We start from the raw sequence: 21,299 nt of genomic DNA, 5'->3' as shown, positions 1-21,299 counted from the left end.
CATTATTGTGCTGTAAATTAATGGGTACATTCACGTCACCAACTACAAGAATCGGTTTTGACGGAGAAGCGTGTGTTAGCCAGCCTTCCATAAAATTCTGGAACTCAGCGCAGTCAAACGAAGGTGGACGGTAGATACCGATAACATTATAAAATTGGCCATTAGGTTTTACTTCTAGATGAACGTAATGCAATCCTTCAATAGATTTAATATTTATCAATTTATAATCTAGAGAGTTCTTTATGAAAACCGCTAGCCCACCAGAGGAGCTTTCGCGGCAAGAAAATACAGCACGATATCCAGGAAGATTATAAATAGGGCAAGTGTACCATTAGTGGTGCACCTAAGGGAAAACTGCTGAAACACGGTGTTAAGATCATGAAATATATGATTTTAACGTATCATTCGATAGATCTCAAATCTTTCTATCATTCAAATGTATAAAAATCACGATTCATTTGAAATTTCCCTGCAAAAAGCCTTGCACCAATAATAGGAACACTGTTCCTTTAGTGGAGGTATATTTTAAGGATGGTTCCTTTAGTGGCGCAAACCATTGATTTCTTATGGGACCCTCCACTATGGGTACTGATGCACCACTATAGGTGCAAAGGAGCAAAAAAAATAAGCAAAATAATTGTTTTAAATAGTTTTACGATTAAATTTCATGAATATTATTCGATTACTTGTATCATTTTCGCATCGTACATAATACAAAAATATCACATAATCATTTATGAGCGCGAAACATGCCAAAACACACTACCTCCACTATTGGAGCTACCTCCACTAAGGGAGCGTTTGCCCTATTAGTGTTTTCTTTCTTAATCCAAGTCTCGCCAACAACAACAACATCAATGTTCATTCTACATTCAGTTACAAAATAAACCAATTCATCAAACTTTTCAAAATCGTTTATCCCTCTAACATTCCACTGGACTACATTGAAGCTATTTTCAACAACGTTCTCACATTTTCGATTGAAATCAAACAAACTTTCATGGTACTTGTTTTGAATCATTATAGTTGTTAAATCCATTTTTAAAGTTATATAGAAAAGGCTTGAAATATACTACCGCATTGGATTAACCACTGCGTACAAAGTGACACATAACGCGATCAAGATCCACTCTATTCTTTACCAATTCTGATTTGCTATCATTATCTCTTTTAACCAATATGGTGCCACCTCTACCTGCCCAAACGTACCGAACACCCATAATTTCTTGGGATTTTCTAAGCTTTTTCAGCAAATCCAAGGATAATGGAGACAACTCATTGCGCAACGTCACGCTTGTAGCTTTTCCATTAACCTTCAATTTATCATCAATCACGGTAGAATACAATTTCCCATATTGCTTGTTTTTATTGAAGACCATCTCTTTTGATTTTTTGTTGTTGAACATAATCCTGATAGGGACCATGGTACCACTACGTCCATTACTAAACAGTCGCTCAGCAGATTTGATATGATCACTGTTCCCTTGCAGCCCAACGGAGACAAGTAGCTTTTCAACTACACCCGATTCTGTTTTTGCACGGATTTTTTTTACACGGCCGTGCAAAAAAAGTTTCCATACATTTTTTTCCGCCCAAACCTTATTTTTGCTTGAAACGTCGAGAAATGGTGTTACTTTTTTTGCACGGTTTTTGAAATTTTGAACTGAAAACTTTTTTTGCACGGTACGCATCCCCCGTGCAAAAACAGAATCGGGTGTAATCTGGGTACATTTTCTTCTGTCGCTGTTGGAACACCCCACAATATCGCATTATTATCCAGAGCTACCTTATCAGCCTTGTCAGCATTACATTCAAGTGTGTAAACCATTTCCCGTAAATCAGATTGCGATTTCTTCAATTTTTCTATTTCGGCCACTAATCTATCGTTCTCACATTTGAGACGATTAAATTCAATGACAATGTCATCAAACTTTGTGGAAAAACATTCCTGGGATTTTTCGATAGCATAAATAATTTGTTTGACCTCAGTTGTAACTGTTCTCATTTCCTTAGCAACGGAGGCTGAGATCGTTGCTCTCATTTCTGAAGCTAAAGAAGACACCATGGAATTATTATTGTTTTGCATCATAACAATCCGTTGGTAGATTGCAGAACATTGAGAGGAGCAGAAGTAATCAGTATTTCTCATTCGACGCACGGCACTAGGAGCGATATTTTTGCATTTGAAGTGGACACTCGTGAAGCAATACATGCACGTTAACAATGTTGAGCTATCGGACTCTCTTTTTCGACAAACATTACAGACAAATTCATCTTTGTTCATTTTTGCAGCTCACGAGAAGCTAACTGGAGTAAAAGTTGTTGAATGAGAAAGGAAAGTAAATAAACAAGTATTCTCTGAAGCAACACACACTACTACTAGTTTGATAAAGCCACAACAAAATCTTCAATGATCAATGGAAATGAAGTACTAGAATAACAGCATGTGTAATATTAATAGATGCTTGGACACCAACAAAAACAGTCCTTTTGTGATTGTGTGGCTATGACGTGCTCAGCTGCGATAACAAGTGGATTTATATGTGAGATCTAGCTCTCGAGGCTACTCAATATAGCGAACGTTGAAGTCTGTTTTTAGCCTACCAGACTAAACTACTCTACCATAACCGAAGCAAATTGCTGCTGCTTGATTTCATAACGCCACTTCCACAGTTATTAACTGAGAGCTTACTATCCCAATGACCATTTTTGCATGCGTATATCGTGTGGCAGGTACGAAGATACTCTATGCCCTGGGAAGTCGAGAAAATTTCCAACCCGAAAAGATCCTCGACCGGTGGGATTCGAACCCACGACCCTCAGGTTGGTCTTGCTGAATAGCTGCGCGTTTACTGCTACGGTTATCTGGGCCCCAACTGTTAGTGTTTAAGAACGAAATAAACAGTCGTTACCCTATGCCAAAAAATCATGATTTCCACTTTATGTGCATCAGATTTCCAAAACTCCCACCAGAATCTCAGAATTCCCATTGTATGCCTGAATTAAAATCGAATAGCTGTGCAATTATCGCGCAACTAAATTTGCTCAACCGATGCTTCCCGAAAACAGCGCTGTCTTTTTACTACCCCGGTTAGCAGCGCCCGGTACTGATTAGCATAATGATACTGCGCAATGTAATTTAGTTTAGTCGCGCACCGTTGAAGTTAAACCGTTAAACCCATATAAAAATACAGCGGGGATTCGCTGGTTGGAACACGATTGCCTTCCATCTAGCGAATCTGACCCCTTAGTTGGAATGACTGACAACTGGTGAAAACCCGCATATTTATGAACCATTCCAGTACAGTATCCCAAACGGTCCAAAACCATTTGCAACAATATCTGAATGATTTAGGTTACTTTGAGAAAAAACAATATACCCACCATTCGGGAAACGTTTTTAACAATTTGAATAACGGTAAATTGGAAAATCACAATGTGGGGAATAGGCGGTTAAGTTATGTAACCATTTAAAAATGTCGATTTTCTCGAACAAATTTTTTTGTTCACAGTTTGTCAAACAGTCGATATACTATCCATTTTTCATCCAGTTTACTGTAAAGCAAACTGTTTTGAAATAGTAGACCTATATAAATTGAAACTGAAATAAATACTGTATGTGTAATAAACTTTTTATGGTTTGGTATGGTATTTTTTCCGTATGATATACTGTTCCGTTTGTTTTTTTTTTGTAATAAATCAACGAAGACAATTTTGAAAATGTAAAATTTTGGTGTATTAATGATACCACCTGTTTTAACATATATAATACATGAATCAGTCGAATTGAAAATAACACGTGGGTTTATTCACAAATTTTATAACGCCAAAAATGGTCATTTTTGACATCCACCCACCCCCTCGTAACGGTATTTGTATGACCAGTTTTCCAAATTTTGTATGAGCTGTAACATCGCCAAGACAATCACCCACCCCCGTCAGCGTTATGAAATTTGTGAATGAGCCCAGTCATTTGCACACTAGTTTTTGAACTTCGGTCCATATTATTCCCCGGAAGAATGTGTTAGGCGACACTTTTGCGAAGATTTTGGTTAATCCGAATGGCAATTGGTGCTGGAATGCTTCCAAATACTTGTTGTCTTCTATCTACGTTACCAAACAGGTCCTACAGGAGAATGGATAATAATTAATAAAAGTCAATATCCAGTTACAAAAACTTACCAACTAAACAACATTTTGTGCACAGTAAACGATATTAATGATTTCAATCCTGTAGGACGTTTTTAATCAGCGACGGGATCCAACTGCGTGAAGTTTTCAGCGTGATGAACAGAATTTCCAGCTAAAGATGCTGCTTTTTTAGAAAACTCCAAGGATTTTGTATTGCGTATACGAAGATGCTTTGATTTTATAACTTACTTTTGAGATACAGACCTCAATTCTTGAGAAAAAACTTTTATTTTGAAATTTTGCAATCGATTCAGATTTTTTACTTTTTTTTATTACAAAAGCAATACCAACATGACGCTAAAAAAACATACACTGTGGATATAAAACTTTTACTTCACTTTAAAGATTTTTAATAATTTAAATGCACTAAACCTACAATGTCAAGAGGAGGGGTGCGAAGGAAAAGCGTTCCGTTTTGATAGCGAACTGTGTTGTATTGTGTTAGCTTCAACTGTAATTGATACATAAATGGTAAGTACAATCATTCTAAATAAGCAGACTCCAGTTTCTTACAATTTGGTGGGCTTTAGCTCGCTCACCCCACTGATCGATTTTCAGTGTCGATTGCTGCAGCACCTAAATTTGTTCTAGTTAGCAATAGTTTTACCACTAATTATTATTTTCTTACTTTTCTTTTCAGGTTTCTTTTCAGATTTTACTCTTTTCCAGGTACACGGACAACAGACGAATCGGACCACTATCCTAGGATGCGAATCATCGGTTATTTTAACAAGTTCTTAGTCTAACCCTAACCTGAACTAACCTCGATTTCTGGAGGATTACCGAGAGTCACAACTCGGGTTATTCCTGGGGCTAATTCACTCCAATTCCACTAAAAATTCATAAATTAGTTGAAACCACTATTAGAAAAATAAATTCTGTTACAGCGTGGCTCGTTCGGAATCGACCGACAGTAGGCTCACCTGTAGACGGACAGAAGGACCAAATGTTACAGCGTGGCTCGTTCGGAATCGACCGACAGTAGGCTCACCTGTAGACGGACAGAAGGACCAAATGTTACAGCGTGGCTCGTTCGGAATCGACCGACAGTAGGCTCACCTGTAGACGGACAGAAGGACCAAATGTTACAGCGTGGCTCGTTCGGAATCGACCGACAGTAGGCTCACCTGTAGACGGACAGAAGGACCAAATGTTACAGCGTGGCTCGTTCGGAATCGACCGACAGTAGGCTCACCTGTAGACGGACAGAAGGACCAAATGTTACAGCGTGGCTCGTTCGGAATCGACCGACAGTAGGCTCACCTGAAGACGGACAGAAGTAACTGCTTTTTGGGGGAGAGGAGCACCAGTTTTGGCTCCAGCCAGGTTCCACGATATGTAGCACTTCAAACACGTGACTCAAGCGAAACACTTCCACGGAACAAACCACTCAATTCCACTCGGATAACTAATTGGCGTAAATATGAACTAAAAACTCATTTAAACTGACTATTTAACTAATTTTATTAACTATTTTAAAAACGTTTTACAATTGCTTCCTTGCTACACAAAAATGCTTCCTTCTTCTCGAATATTTTTTTCACTTCTGATTTTCAGTTTGAATTTTTTCCCCGCTTGCTACGATCGCGGGTTCGGCGTCGGGTGCCTGCGGTACCCGAGTAAAATATTTGCGTTGCTCATAATGTTCGCAACATTCTCCGGGCCAGACTTCGAGCTGATGGGATTCAACAATACAATCTTGCTGACCGGTCTCTTGTACGTTGACTTCGATGTTCGGACGTCCACTGTTCTTATCTTGTCGTCAGGGCCCCGGTAAACTCGCTCTACTACGCCTTTTGGCCAGTTGCCACGATGCAAAGTCTCGTCTACCAGCATCACCAAGTCACCAACCTTAAACTCATGGTACATCCTGTTGTCGGGCCATTTGCGACTCCGGATCAGCTCCGGACGATAATCTGCTACCCACCTACGCCAAAAACGATCCGCATAAATCTGGGAATGCTTGTAGGCTGCACGACAATCTAGATCTCGTTCATCGAAATCATGGTCGAATTGGATCACGTTGTTCCGTCCTAACAACAGCATGTTCGGCGTCAGTGGTTCCGGATCCAGAGGTTCATCAGTAACGTGTGTCAACGGTCGATTGTTGACGGTGTTCATTGCCTCACACAAAGCTGTCCGAAGCACCAGGTCTGTGGGATGTCGATCGTGTAACATAGCACGAAGCGCGGTTTTAACAGAACGCACTAGTCGCTCCCAGCATCCTCCAAAATGGGGAGCACCAGGGGGTATGAACTTCCATTCCACACCTCTGACGCTTAGTGACTCCTCAATCTGCGGCTGGTCCAATGTCTTCACAAGCGTCTTGATTTCTTGATCAGCACCGGTGAAGTTGGTGCCGTTGTCGGTCATGATGCACTGCGGCAGTCCACGGACGGACATGAAGCATCGTATTGCCATTATACAGCTGTTTGTATCGAGGGATGGCACCACCTCCAGATGTACCGCTCTTGACGTCATACACGTGAACAGTACAACCCATCTTTTTTCCACACGACGGCCGACCTTCACAGACAGCGGCCCGAAATAGTCTATGCCGGTACAGGTGAATGGATACACGAACGGTGTTGTTCGCTCCGGCGGTAGCATTCCCATCTGGGGAACGGTAGGTTTTGCTCTCAGCTCTTTACACTTCACACAGGACATCGCATACTTCTTGACTTGCGAACGAATTTTCAGTATACGATGGCGTTCTTTGATGCTGTTGATTATGGTTTCCGTACCTTGGTGAGCGTTGGCAATGTGGTACACACGAATCAACAGTGTTGAAAACGGATGGTTATCCGGAAGAATCACCGGATTGTTCACTTCGAACGATTTGCTGTTGTCTTGAATGCGACCTCGCATACGGATGATCCCGTTATGGAGAAACGGCGAATATGTTTTTAGGCGACTGCCACTCTTCACGTAGCCTGACTTCTTCAGGCTGCACAGTTCATCCCCGAAAACCTCTGACTGTACTTTCTCATACCAAGCTCTTCTAGCATCTTCCATGTCTCGTACGGTTATCATCAGTCGCTTAGGTTTTTCGTGTCTCGGCAATACTAACAGCTTTCTCATTTTCAGATAGTACGCAGTTGATCTGATCAGCCGGTTGAAGTCAGAGAATCTGGCAATGTCAGGAAGATCAAGTATTTTCTCTTCGAACGCTGCGCAACACAGCGGATCGGCCATGGGTATATCCTTGCACTCTAGCTCGCTATGGAAATTCGCTAACTCCGCAGAGGACATCTGTAGCGGTTCATCAACCGGCCAGTGAGCATTTTCACGATAGAGGAAATCTGGACCTCGCAACCATACCTGCATGTTGCCAAATTTTGAAAACTTCGTTGCCAAGTCAGCCACGTTCAGCTGCGACGGAATCCAGTGCCACAAATCAACTCCATGACCATTCTCTTTAATCTTCATCACTCGAGCACCGACGTACGCCGTCAGCTTCTGGTTCGAGCTCAGCCAGCCTAGGCAGATCTTCGAATCGGTCCAAAAGTACACTTTGGTAATGTCCACCATCATCTCCGTTTGAAGCACACTTATCATCTGGCTTGCCAGGACACATCCTTGTAGCTCTAGTCGCGGAACAGTCTGCGACTTCAGGGGCGCTACTCTTGATTTCGCATACACTAGGGCAACGTGTAATTTGCCCTTCCGACGGTGAACCATGTAGACCACGCAGGCATAAGCCTTATCGCTCGCGTCACAGAAAGCGTGCAGTTCGACATCACCAAACGATGGAATCGCTGGGTAGTAATACCTTGGCAATCGAATTTCTCCCAGTCTTGCGGTTTCGTTCAGCCATTCTATCCATCGTGGCACCAGACCGTCAGGAATTTCGTCGTCCCATCCAGACTGTAGACGCCACAGCTCTTGAAATATGAGTTTCAGCTGAATCGTGATCGGACTAAGCAAACACAGCGGATCAAAGATGCCCATCATAAACTTCAACAGTTCTCGCTTCGTTGGCACCGCTTCGCCAGATCGGAATCGCTGGTTCAGTTTTGGGAAGTTAAGCGGAAATACAAACTCATCGGACTGCAGGTCCCACCTGATTCCGAGCACACGGACATCACTCTGCTTCTCCGCTACAATTTCAGCATCGAGAGAATCCAACACGGCTTTCGAATTGGACGAAAACTTCACCAGTTTAAATCCACCTTTATCGTGCACCTCGATCACACGTTGAACCAGTTCGATGGCGGCTTCCTCGGTATCTGCACAGTCGAAATAATCATCGACGTAATGCTGCTTGACGACAGCTCGTTCAACGCCGGGATATTTTTCGTCCAGTTCCTTCGCATTGAAGTTTTTTATGAACTGTGCCATTGATGGAGACGAAACAGCACCGAATATCATCACTTGCATCACGTACACGTTAGGAGGATCCGTACGGTTCATACCGCGCCACAAGAAACGTTGGGAATCTTGATCTTCTCTACGAATGAGGACTTGATGGAACATTTCCCTTATGTCCGCAACGAAGGCAATTTTCTTCATTCGGGCCCGTATCAGGATCGCAATCAACGGAGGAACGAAATCCGGACCCTTCAGTAGCAAATCGTTTAGAGAAAACCCGTGCGACTTTGCTTTGGCGTCCATGACCAATCGAAACTTTTCATCGGTCGCCACGCTGAAGTGAGGCAGGTACCAGGTGTTCGGTGTTTCAGCTAGCTCCTCTAGCTCTAACTGCCTAGCGTATCCCTTATCGACATAATCCTGAATCTTCGCGCAGTAACGATCAGCAAACTCAGGATTGGAGTCCATCTTTTTCTCGATGATTTGGAGACGCCTCAAGGCTTGAGGTTTGCTATCCGGGAAGACGAAGTTGTTGTATTTGTAAATCTGACCAACTTCAAAACGTTCACCACGTCGTCTAATCGAACGGTGCATGATGTCCAATGCACGTTGATCTTCGTCGGCTATTTTCACCGACTGGCCAGTAATCCCGAAGTCTTCAACCTTGTACATCTGCTTCACAAGGTCAGTAAGCTCGCTATCATCGTTGTTGGAGCATAGGAATGCGTGATGGTTGCTCGATCCTACAATAGTCGGGTCGACTACTCCGTGGATTGTCCATCCTAGATGGCATCTAGTCAGCTGCAAGCCGTCAAGCGAGTATTGCACCGTCTTCAGAGGCACAATCAGACCCGCGTTATTCGATCCAATTAGCATACAGGGACATGCATCTTGAATCGCCGCTAGTTTGTTCTCATCGAGCATAGGATATAGCTGCCTTACCTTTGCCATATCGAATTTTACCGCTGGCAGTGCGATATTCTCAACTGTTTGGATGTTGCTCACTTCGTACAGTTTTGCTTGCTCCGAAGGTCCAGAAATGCGGAACGACAGCATCATTGACTGCTCCTCCTTGTGTAGAATACCATTCGTCCAACGATAGCTCACGGGGGCGATCGGTCCACGCAGTCCGATACTTTCAGCAACGGCAGCATCCATCATCGACAGCGACGAACCTTCATCAAACAGCGCAAAAACTTCCTCGACTCCTCGTGGACCATGGATTCTCACCTTTCCTACTCGAAGCAGCGTGTTCATGTTTCTACCGTTGACGTTGCACACGTTCTCACGATTGTTCTGCACGTCCGGACGGTTGAATCCAAGATTCCTTGTTGGTTCCTCGGAATGGACCAGTTCGTGATGATTCTTGTTGCAGATGGAGCACTTTCTATCAGCTTTGCAGTTCTTTCGTGCATGGTCCGACTTCAGACAGATGTAACAAACCTTGCAAGAGTTTGCTGCGGATCGACGTTGACCAATCGATAATTTCCGGAATTGCTCGCACTTCTCCAGGCCAGAGTGAGAACTTGCCGAGCACAGGGGACACTTCTTCGTTGCTTCGTCGTCGCGACGGTTAACGTTCAGAACCATCGGCTTCTGCTTCTGCTGATAGCTGGGTTTCTTGACACTGAAAACAGGATTTAGACTCGCAAGTTGGTTGTCCATCTCATCCTCCAACCAACGAGAGAAAGTGTCGAACTCAATAGCAATGCCTTCCTTTATCAGAGCGGCCTTATGCCGAACCCACATCTGTTTGCTGAAAGCAGGAAGTTTTTCAGCCAGGTGAGAGATGAGTTCGGGATTCATAAGATAGTTGTTGGCCCTCGCGTTGGTCATCGCTACCTTGGTACCAATTACCGCATTGTAAAAGGCACGGAAGGACTCGATGTTTCCCTCTTTCACGTAATCCAGGTTTCTCAGTGTCTCTAGTCGGTTGGCAACCACCCACTCAGTTCGACCAAAGTTTGACTTCAGCATTCGCAGAATCTGCTCCACATTCTCAGGGGATGAAAGCAACGATTCCACGGTTTTTCGCGCCTTTCCATGAAGCGCTTTGTTCAGTCGTCTCAGATTATCGCGATCTGACAACTGAAACTCCTCAGTGGATGTTCTGAACTCATTTTCGAAAACTGTCCACTCCATCACGTCGCCGGAGAAAGGGGGCAGATCTCTCATGTTTCTGCTTTGCAACGCTCTAAACGCTTGCGACAGAACCTCGTTCACAGCCGGTTCGAGAACCGACGCGTTCCTCGCACCGATCGCTGCCATGTTTGGCTCGCCGCTCGGTTGGCGACCAATTGTTTCCACGTCCTGCCGTTGCATTCTTCATAGTAGGTGCCGATGGGTTGCGCTTGCTGGGTGCAGATGGATACCACACATTGGGCGCCGGCGTGTCTGGATCTCGCGAAAATTGATGATCCATCCAGGGCGACGATTCAACTAACATGCTAGTTGGTCTTACCTTTTTCGTATCGGCAAGCCAATCTACAACGCGTTTCGACGTACTAGTACACGTACTTGATCTGCTCGTAGTAGTAGACCCACGACTTGAACAGGACTGCAGCTCAAACTTCTTCAACTCACGCTCTCGTTGCCGCTTCAAGAATTCCGTTTTCCTCTGCTCGGTCTTCAGTGCCAGGTCATGTTGGATTTGCAGCTCGGCCAATTGCTTCTCAGCAACGATCCTGTCGCGTTCGATGGACGCTTGCAATTCAGCCTCCTCGTTCTGCTCCTCCAGATCCAGAAGCTTAAGTTGGCTGTCAGTGTTGCTGCTCCGTGAGGTCCGCGATCCTTTAGATCGCAATTGGGATTTGGCAGATTTCGATACACCGGAAACGACAGATTTGTTTTCCGGCGCCGTACCTTGCTGAGCAGGAACGTTTTCCCCCCCGTGGGGATGGTTGGGTGGAGTACGAAGCATACTACTTTGCTTCGGAAATTCTACTACGTAATTATCTAAACGCTTAGGAACTACACCTTTATTCGTTCTTCCAGAGCGACGTACCTGTGGTTCCATATAGACCGTTCGTAGGCATTCGAAGGACCAAATGTTACAGCGTGGCTCGTTCGGAATCGACCGACAGTAGGCTCACCTGTAGACGGACAGAAGGACCAAATGTTACAGCGTGGCTCGTTCGGAATCGACCGACAGTAGGCTCACCTGTAGACGGACAGAAGGACCAAATGTTACAGCGTGGCTCGTTCGGAATCGACCGACAGTAGGCTCACCTGTAGACGGACAGAAGGACCAAATGTTACAGCGTGGCTCGTTCGGAATCGACCGACAGTAGGCTCACCTGTAGACGGACAGAAGGACCAAATGTTACAGCGTGGCTCGTTCGGAATCGACCGACAGTAGGCTCACCTGTAGACGGACAGAAGGACCAAATGTTACAGCGTGGCTCGTTCGGAATCGACCGACAGTAGGCTCACCTGTAGACGGACAGAAGGACCAAATGTTACAGCGTGGCTCGTTCGGAATCGACCGACAGTAGGCTCACCTGTAGACGGACAGAAGGACCAAATGTTACAGCGTGGCTCGTTCGGAATCGACCGACAGTAGGCTCACCTGTAGACGGACAGAAGGACCAAATGTTACAGCGTGGCTCGTTCGGAATCGACCGACAGTAGGCTCACCTGTAGACGGACAGAAGGACCAAATGTTACAGCGTGGCTCGTTCGGAATCGACCGACAGTAGGCTCACCTGAAGACGGACAGAAGTAACTGCTTTTTGGGGGAGAGGAGCACCAGTTTTGGCTCCAGCCAGGTTCCACGATATGTAGCACTTCAAACACGTGACTCAAGCGAAACACTTCCACGGAACAAACCACTCAATTCCACTCGGATAACTAATTGGCGTAAATATGAACTAAAAACTCATTTAAACTGACTATTTAACTAATTTTATTAACTATTTTAAAAACGTTTTACAATTGCTTCCTTGCTACACAAAAATGCTTCCTTCTTCTCGAATATTTTTTTCACTTCTGATTTTCAGTTTGAATTTTTTCCCCGCTTGCTACGATCGCGGGTTCGGCGTCGGGTGCCTGCGGTACCCGAGTAAAATATTTGCGTTGCTCATAATGTTCGCAACAAATTCACTACCTTCAGATAAAACTTAGGTACAAATTCAATAAATTTCACTTTAAGAGCTACTACCACGATGTGCACTGCAAATCAAGACTTCTCTGCTGTTCAACCTGACTGGACAATGTGTTCGGCGGAAATGATCATCTCTATTGACAGCTGTCAACGGTGATGTCTGACATCACTGACGTTTGCCCCCACCTTCCCGGTGTACAGGGTTGCCAATTCATCATTTTCTGCATCGACAGTCTCCCCCGGGTGTAGTCCGGAGATTTCCGGGGCTTCACTGCTATCTCTTAGGTCGAGTAGGGCTAACCGTGACACCGGTCGCAACAGAGTTTTCGTTCCGATCTGCACCACCGCCTTTCGGTGTCGACCGTCCGGGCTTGGAACTGTACGGACGATTCGCCCGCGCTCCCATCCATTTCGCTTCGTTGGCTCCGCTACCATCACCAAGTCTCCCGCTACTAACGCCCGAGCTTCCTCGAACCACTTCGGTTGTCGACGGATCACCGGAAGATATTCAACCAACCAGCGTTTCCAGAACACATTCAGCTGCCGTTGGATCAGCTCCCAAGATTTTCCCAGTATTTCTCGGCGGACCAGCTCAGGATAGTGTCCATGTTCCGAAGCATTACCTTCACCGCTACGTGGTTTCACCCCGTTCGAGCTCAGCAGTAAGAAGTGATTCGGCGTGATTGCTTCTGACTCTTCAGCTTCAAGCGGCAAATACGTCAGAGGCCTTGAGTTAACCAATCTTTCAGCCTCCACGACCAGCGTCTGCAGCCCCTCGTCGTCGAGTTTTCCCTCTGAATATGCCTCCTGCATGGCTGCTTTAACCGACTGCACCAAGCGTTCCCACGCTCCGCCCATGTGTGGTGCTCCCGACGGAATGAAGTTCCATTTGGTATTGGTACTGGTGAATGTCGTGGACAGTCCCTGGCTAATCTGCTGGCGCAGCACTCGATCGGCTCCTTGGAAGTTCGTCCCGTTGTCGCTGAAGAACTCGGAGGGTGGACCTCGCCGACCTACAAATCGGCGGACGCAGGATATGCAGGACTCGGTCGACAATGAATACGCAACTTCCAGGTGGACAGCGCGCACGGTTAAGCAGGTGAATAATGCAACCCACCGCTTCACGTTGGATCTTCCCAATTTTACTATCAGTGGCCCGAAATAATCTACACCGGTGTATGTGAAAGCTCGTTCATGGTGAGCCAGGCGCGCCGCAGGAAGAGGCGCCATTGGTGGAATAACCGGCCTAGCTCGGCGAACTTTACACAGTGGGCAGTCTCGGCTAATCTTCTTGACCACCGATCGAAGTCTTGGGATATTGTAGAGCTGGCGAACCTCATTCACCACTGTCTCAGAATTCCCGTGCTGGCGACGTTGATGGAAATCTAACACTAGCAGCTCTGTAGCTCGGTGTTTCCTTGGCAGGATAATGAGATGGTGGACATCAAACAGTACTTCTTCAGCAGAGCCAATTCGTCCACGCTCACGCAGCAGACCGCTGTTGTCCAGCATCGGCATTAATTGGAAAATCGAGCTATGTTTTCCTATAACTTCCTGTTCGCTTTCGTTTGGTGCCTTGTTGGATAATGCCGTTATCTCGTCAGGGTACGTTTCACGCTGCACCGCTTTGAAGATTGCCGCCTCCGCTTGCTGGAGTTCAGTTTGTGATAGCTGCCCAGTGCGTAATGGCCGTTTCTTATCCGAGTTCTTCAGGAATCTCAAGACGTACGCTATCGTTCTCAGCATACGATTCCACGACGAAAATCTGGCGAAATCTATCGGGGGCTCAAAGGAACAGTGGTACAGGATCGATGCACGCATTTCTTCGCTGGTAGTGGACATTTGATCATTCGAACGAGGCCATTCGGTTTCCGGGAGTCGCAGAAAATCTGGCCCTCGAAACCATTTGCTATTACGGTCGAAGTATGGGCCGCTACCCCACTTGGTAGCCTCATCCGCAGGATTGGCCTTCGACGGTACCCACCGCCATTCATTCGAGGTCGTATGCTCCAGAATCTCCCCTACTCTAAACGAGACGAATTGTCGATAATTCCTTGGATCAGATTTGATCCAAGCCAAAGCCGTTCTGGAATCTGTCCAGAACACCATCTTAGATATGGAAATATTGTGCTCTGACTTGACGTATCTCGACCATCGTACACCCAAGACGCAGCCTTGCAGCTCGAGCCTCGGAATTGACCAGGGCTTCAGTGGGGCCACTTTCGATTTAGCGGCGATTAGACAGCAGTGTGATTCGGCACCCCCATCCAGAATACGTAGATAAATCGCGCAAGAATACGCAACCTCGCTTGCGTCGACGAAAACGTGGAGCTCTGAGCTTTTATACGTGTTCTGATCGGCGTTTTGGAAGTAGCACCGCGGGATTCGTATCTCTGCGATGTAACCTATCATCTGCACCCATCTGTGCCACTTTGCGTAGATTTCTTCGTTGACTTGCTCATCCCACGAAGTGCCTACTCGCCATAAGTCCTGGATCAAGACCTTTCCGTGAATGATAAATGGTGACAGCAATCCTAAAGGGTCGAATAGGGTCATCACGCAACGTAACACTTGCCTTTTCGTCGGTCTCGTGGCTGTACTGATCAGGGATTGGACTTCTTCGCTCATCTGGGTAGAGAAGCTCAATTCGTCGCTCGACGGACTCCACAGCATTCCGAGAACTCTTTCGGTTTTCACGCCGTCAACCAAACTTATTTGCTTGTCCGATTCAAGACATGCCTCGCCCAGTGCTTCTAGAACCGCGGCACTATTCGACCGCCAGTTGTGCAAGTTGAACCCGCCGTCGCCATGCACGAATCGTACATCGCGTGCTACTTTTGCTGCCTGTTCCCATGAGCTAAAACTCGCCAAGTAATCGTCGACGTAGTGGTCGTCAACAATCGCTTTCGCCGCCTCCGGATAGAGCTCACTGTGTAATTCTGCATTCCGGTTCTTGACGAATTGCGCCGACGCCGGTGAACAAGTGCTTCCAAATGTAGCTACGTCCATCACGTAGATTGTTGGCTTCTCGGTCGGGTTGGCGCGCCATAAGAAACGTTGAGAGTCCCTGTCTTCTGCACGAATTCGGATTTGATGGAACATCTCTTGGATATCCGAAGTAACCGCCACACCGTACAACCGAAAACGGAAGAGAATTGCCGGAAGAGATGTCAGTTGATCCGGGCCCTTGAGGAGCTTGCTGTTCAACGATACGCCGTTGACTTTGGCCGCTGCGTCCCAGATGACTCGGACTTTTCCCGGTTTCTTGGGATTCATCACTGCTCCGACTGGGAGGTACCAGACTCTCTTGGGATCTGCTGCTTCCATTTCCCCGACTGTGAGTTTGTGTGCGTAGCCTTTCCTTTCATATTCACCGATTTGCCGGTGGAGATTCTCCTTCAGCCCCGGGTCACGCTCCATCCTCCGTTCAAGGCACTCCAGTCGACGCACTGCCACATAATAACTGTCCGGAAACTCAACTTGTATTTCTCGCCAAATGAGCCCGGTTTCAAACCGGTTGCCCACTCGCTGGGTCGTAGCCTCCATTATGGCTAGCGCTCTCTCATCTTCCTTTGTCAACATGGTTTGAGTTGGGTTCGAACCCGCTTCTTCGACAGCATAGAATTTCTTCACCGCTTCGTGGAGTTCATCATCGCAGGAACATTCGCAAACGTGAAAGCTATACGATTCCTGTCTACTGGTTCCACGTGGGCCATAGACACACCACCCCAGCCTGGTTTTCACTGCCACTGGTGCTGTTCCGTCCCCTTCTCGTACTTTCAGTGGTAAGGCCAGTCGCAAATTGTCCACCCCGATCAGAATTTTGGGTACCGCATTCTGATAACTGGCAATCGGGATCCCCCTCAGGTGCCTGTGTTGTTCTGCAGCCTCATCCACTTGGAAACTTTGACCGGGTAGGCCAAGGTTGGTCACGGTTCTCGCATTAAGCAGTTTATGTCGTTTATCCTGCCCAAATCCTGCGATCTCGATCGTTATCTGCTGTGAATTCTTCTCAACTCGTGAGGTGTTTCCGGTCCACCGGAGGCATAACGGTAGTTGCGTCCCCTTTATTCCTAGCGAGGCCACCAGATCATTTTCCACTAAGGTTAGATCCGAACCTTCGTCGAGGAAGGCGAAGGTGTTGATTGACTTGTTTATGCCGTGCAACGTAACCGGAATAATTCGGAATAGGGTTCCAGAAGTAAGGTGACGATGGGTGTGGTTCTCTGCCACTTGAACCAATGCCTCCGAAGACCGTTGAGGACCCTTGGAGGAATGCAGGAGCGGATGGTGGCGAAATTGGCAGCCGTCGATGTCACAAATTTTCCGTCCTCGGCACCCTCGTCTTCCGTGGTTGTACAAACAATTCTGGCATAGGCCGAGTGATCGTACTTGCTTCCAGCGATCGTCAACGTGTAGCTGCCGGAATGCCTGGCATTCGCGAACCCGATGACCTCCTCTTTTGCAATATGCACAGTTGAACTGCTTCGACTCGTCCTTCGGCTCGTGGAATGATTTCACTGTTTCCTCCGATGATTCCTTCGCATGAGAGTTGACGAATCCCTTGTTCTTCGGACGGTCGAGGGCGCCGCTGCGTTTCACGTCCGGTTCGAAGGTCACCACACTTGTGGCATCCTGCACCACCGCCGCCATGTAGTCGCCGAAGGTTTTAAGGTCCACTTGTTGAAATCCCCGTTTGTACCCTGCCCACATCATCCGTTGATCCGCGGGGAGCTTTGCTACCAGTTCCTGAAGCAGCGATGGATTCGTGAGATGAGCACGTTCGTTGGCAGCCTCAATACGGTCGCACAACGCTTGCACTGCCATGCCGAAGTCGATCAGCCCTTCCAGCTTGTCCGACCTCGGAGCCGGGATTTCTCGAACCTTCCGAAGTAGAGCATTAATCAGTAATTCCGGCCTGCCGAATCGCATTCGGAGGGTTTCGATGACCTGTGGTACAGCTGCTGGTAGCACTAATCGACTGCGTACTGTTTCGAGAGCCGGTCCCGATAGGCATCGCTGAAGACGGAGCATGTTTTCCCCATCCGAGAACCCGCAAGCTTCGGTGGTGTAGCGGTAGCTGGAGATAAATATCGGCCACTCAGCGGGATCGCCGGAGAATCTGGGGAGTTCCTTAGCCAGGGACTGCCTAGCTGCTAGCTGTTGTTGCGTTGGACGTACTTGATCGAGGTTGGGAATCGCTGGGTTGTGTTGAGCACTATCTGACTGACGAGGGGTCTGAGACGATTCAACTGCGCGCGTGGGAGGATTCCTTGATGGCAGACTAGTTGAATTTAGTTCGCGTACGAAATTGTACGAGTTATCGTTGTTTGAGTGCGCGAATGAGTTTCGCTGCTGCTCTCGGGGGTAGATTGGAGGAGTCTGTGTTTCTTCCGGGCGCGCGTCGTTTCGCAGCTGCACTCGGGAAGTTGGAATGTTGGTCGTGGGGCAATAGCTAATGTCATATTGGTTCGAATTTTCTAGGAATTTACTCAAGGCTTGACGCTTACCTGGGTTCTCCAACGGGCGTGTCGAAGGATTTGGCTGACTTACCGAGAAGGAGCCCGTTTGGCTTACCGGGACCTTAAGTGGCCAGACACGATCCGGCCGAAATGTTCCACCGACTGCTCCGGGTTCATCCGGAATTGTGGGTAATGTCCGACTCACTTTCGGAATGGTGCCCGTTGGTTTCGGCACGCGCGACGTTTCTACCGCCGGATTCGGCTGAGACTGCTCCGCTTGTTGGCTTCGCTCAGCGGACTGCTTATCGGCCTGGAAACGCTCCAGCAGCTTACGACACGTTTCCAGTTGGGCTTGAAGATCGGCAAGTTGTTCAGGAGTTGGGTTGGCGCGCTGCTCGCACTGCTCAACCCTTTTCTTGAGCTCCTTCATTGCCACTTGAGGATCTTTCTTGCGCTTCAGAGATTCCACGGTATTCGGTTCGAGCGCCGAGAGCGGAATTGAAACGACAACCGGCGCAGTAGTCCTCGGTGTATCAGTCGGAGGCAATGACCGACGGGGATTCGGCACTAGAGGAGCACCGGGAGGGGGTGGGGTTGAGAGCCGCTTGTTGGATGAGGGCGAAGTTAGAGCAATGGCTGCTCCGCCGGAGAAGTCGTCGCCATGATTGCTTTTTGCATCGGCTCCATCGAGCACCCTGTCGATCAGCTTCTGCTGCTCGTCCAAATGGCGGCGCTGTAGCTCTATCTCCATCCGGGTGCGTTCTAGTTGCTGCCGTTCCACCATCTGACTTAAGCAGACGGAGAACACTGACGATGAACTACGATGACTGGACGCACTATGCACCGTGATAGCGTCGTCGCTTTGCCGGCCGGTGCAATGGCCGCATACCCAGGAATGATCGGCGATGTTCTCATCCACCCCAGCGCAAGTGTAATGGCTCCACGTGTCGCAATGGTCGCATTGGACCATGTCCTCCACCTCGTCCGGTCGCTGACAGGCCACGCAGCTGGTTTCCGTCTGGCCTTCTGCCGGGCGATCATCGTTTTGTCCTTCCATTATACCTCAAATTTTGAAGGTTTGTCAAGAGGAGGGGTGCGAAGGAAAAGCGTTCCGTTTTGATAGCGAACTGTGTTGTATTGTGTTAGCTTCAACTGTAATTGATACATAAATGGTAAGTACAATCATTCTAAATAAGCAGACTCCAGTTTCTTACAATTTGGTGGGCTTTAGCTCGCTCACCCCACTGATCGATTTTCAGTGTCGATTGCTGCAGCACCTAAATTTGTTCTAGTTAGCAATAGTTTTACCACTAATTATTATTTTCTTACTTTTCTTTTCAGGTTTCTTTTCAGATTTTACTCTTTTCCAGGTACACGGACAACAGACGAATCGGACCACTATCCTAGGATGCGAATCATCGGTTATTTTAACAAGTTCTTAGTCTAACCCTAACCTGAACTAACCTCGATTTCTGGAGGATTACCGAGAGTCACAACTCGGGTTATTCCTGGGGCTAATTCACTCCAATTCCACTAAAAATTCATAAATTAGTTGAAACCACTATTAGAAAAATAAATTCACTACCTTCAGATAAAACTTAGGTACAAATTCAATAAATTTCACTTTAAGAGCTACTACCACGATGTGCACTGCAAATCAAGACTTCTCTGCTGTTCAACCTGACTGGACAATGTGTTCGGCGGAAATGATCATCTCTATTGACAGCTGTCAACGGTGATGTCTGACATCACTGACGTTTGCCCCCACCTTCCCGGTGTACAGGGTTGCCAATTCGTCATTTTCTGCATCGACATACAACATATTTTAAATGTTGGATTTTTTTTAATTTTTCAATACAAAAAGGTGGTGCAAAAAATGCCATGATCCATTTTTTTTTTTAACCTGGAAACAGCGTAAATTAATTCAAACAGCCACACTGTAATTTTTAAAGTGTGCGCTGCACACTCCACCGTTTTCCAAACTGTAGATGTTTAGTATCATATAGTGAAATGTGCATGTGTTCTAATAACCGTTTTCGAAATGGTGATGACACGTTTCCACCATATCGCACAGGCCTTCATGCCCATATTGTTTAACAATATCACCACTCCGTAAGAAATTATCACAATTTAGTATAGATTACTCAAACATTATTTTATAGTCTGAAATTTTTGATTGCGTATAGTTGAACACAAAAACAACTGTTTGTGATACATTACCCTTTTCAGAAACAAGAGGTTTACAGTTTCTAATGTAAGACAAGTTGTTTTTTCCTAGGCGGGAATGTTCCAGACTAACGCTTCTGGATCGCAAATCGTCACGAAACGCACATAACATGTTGAAGAGCTAGTCCGCTAAAACCACGCTGATCCTAGCGAGGCTAGCCCGTCCACATCCGATTGCAAATTATAAAGAAATACAATACAGTAGATGTTTCCTTCAACTATACAGCTACTGACTGATACATCAATCAGCAGCTGCGACTCTCTTCATTCAATCCAGGTATACATTTACAATTTACAACATCCTACATAAATATCATACTTCTCTCAACGAATCTTCCACACTTTTACCTACGACGACGCACGCTTCTCAACCGACGATTCTTCTACCTGAGCTGCGACACTACCTCTATTCCAACATTTATATACACATTTCGGTCCATTCACATATTTCATAACGCTGAAGGGGTACAATATTCGGAAAATATTCTAATAAAATGCGTTATGAAGGGGTGGGTGGGTGTTGAAAATGGCCATTTTTGGCGTTATGAAATTTGTGAATAAATCCTTTGTTCTATATATGGAGACTTCAATGCGACGGTTCTCAGACGTCAAAGGCAATAGGGTCCTAAAGCCCTATCAGAATTTTAGTACAGAACGCTTAAGTTGAGGTCAAAAACACATGTTTACTCAATTTTCTAATGTTTTCCGTTGGTTTAAGTCCAAAAAAACATTTTTAATGTTTTTTTTTTAGATTTGGTCACACCCTCTGGCTTAAACTCAAATTTTGGGTGTATTTTGTTTTCCGTGTCCCTTTATTTCGGCCCATGGCACGGGACGACTTTTAGCGTAGTCAACATCTCCATGTGTTTACTCATTTTCGGGTGATTTGAATCGAGAGTGTAATCAGAATGCGAAGTTTTGTTTAATGTTTATGATCCATAATCGAGCAAGTTTCGCAATCAAATCACTGATTGCTTGCTTGGAGGCTTGCAGGATGCCTTTTAACG

Source organism: Aedes aegypti, chromosome 2, assembly GCF_002204515.2.
Source record: "Aedes aegypti strain LVP_AGWG chromosome 2, AaegL5.0 Primary Assembly, whole genome shotgun sequence".
Classification (NCBI taxonomy): domain Eukaryota; kingdom Metazoa; phylum Arthropoda; class Insecta; order Diptera; family Culicidae; genus Aedes; species Aedes aegypti.
This window is presented reverse-complemented; position numbering follows the sequence as displayed.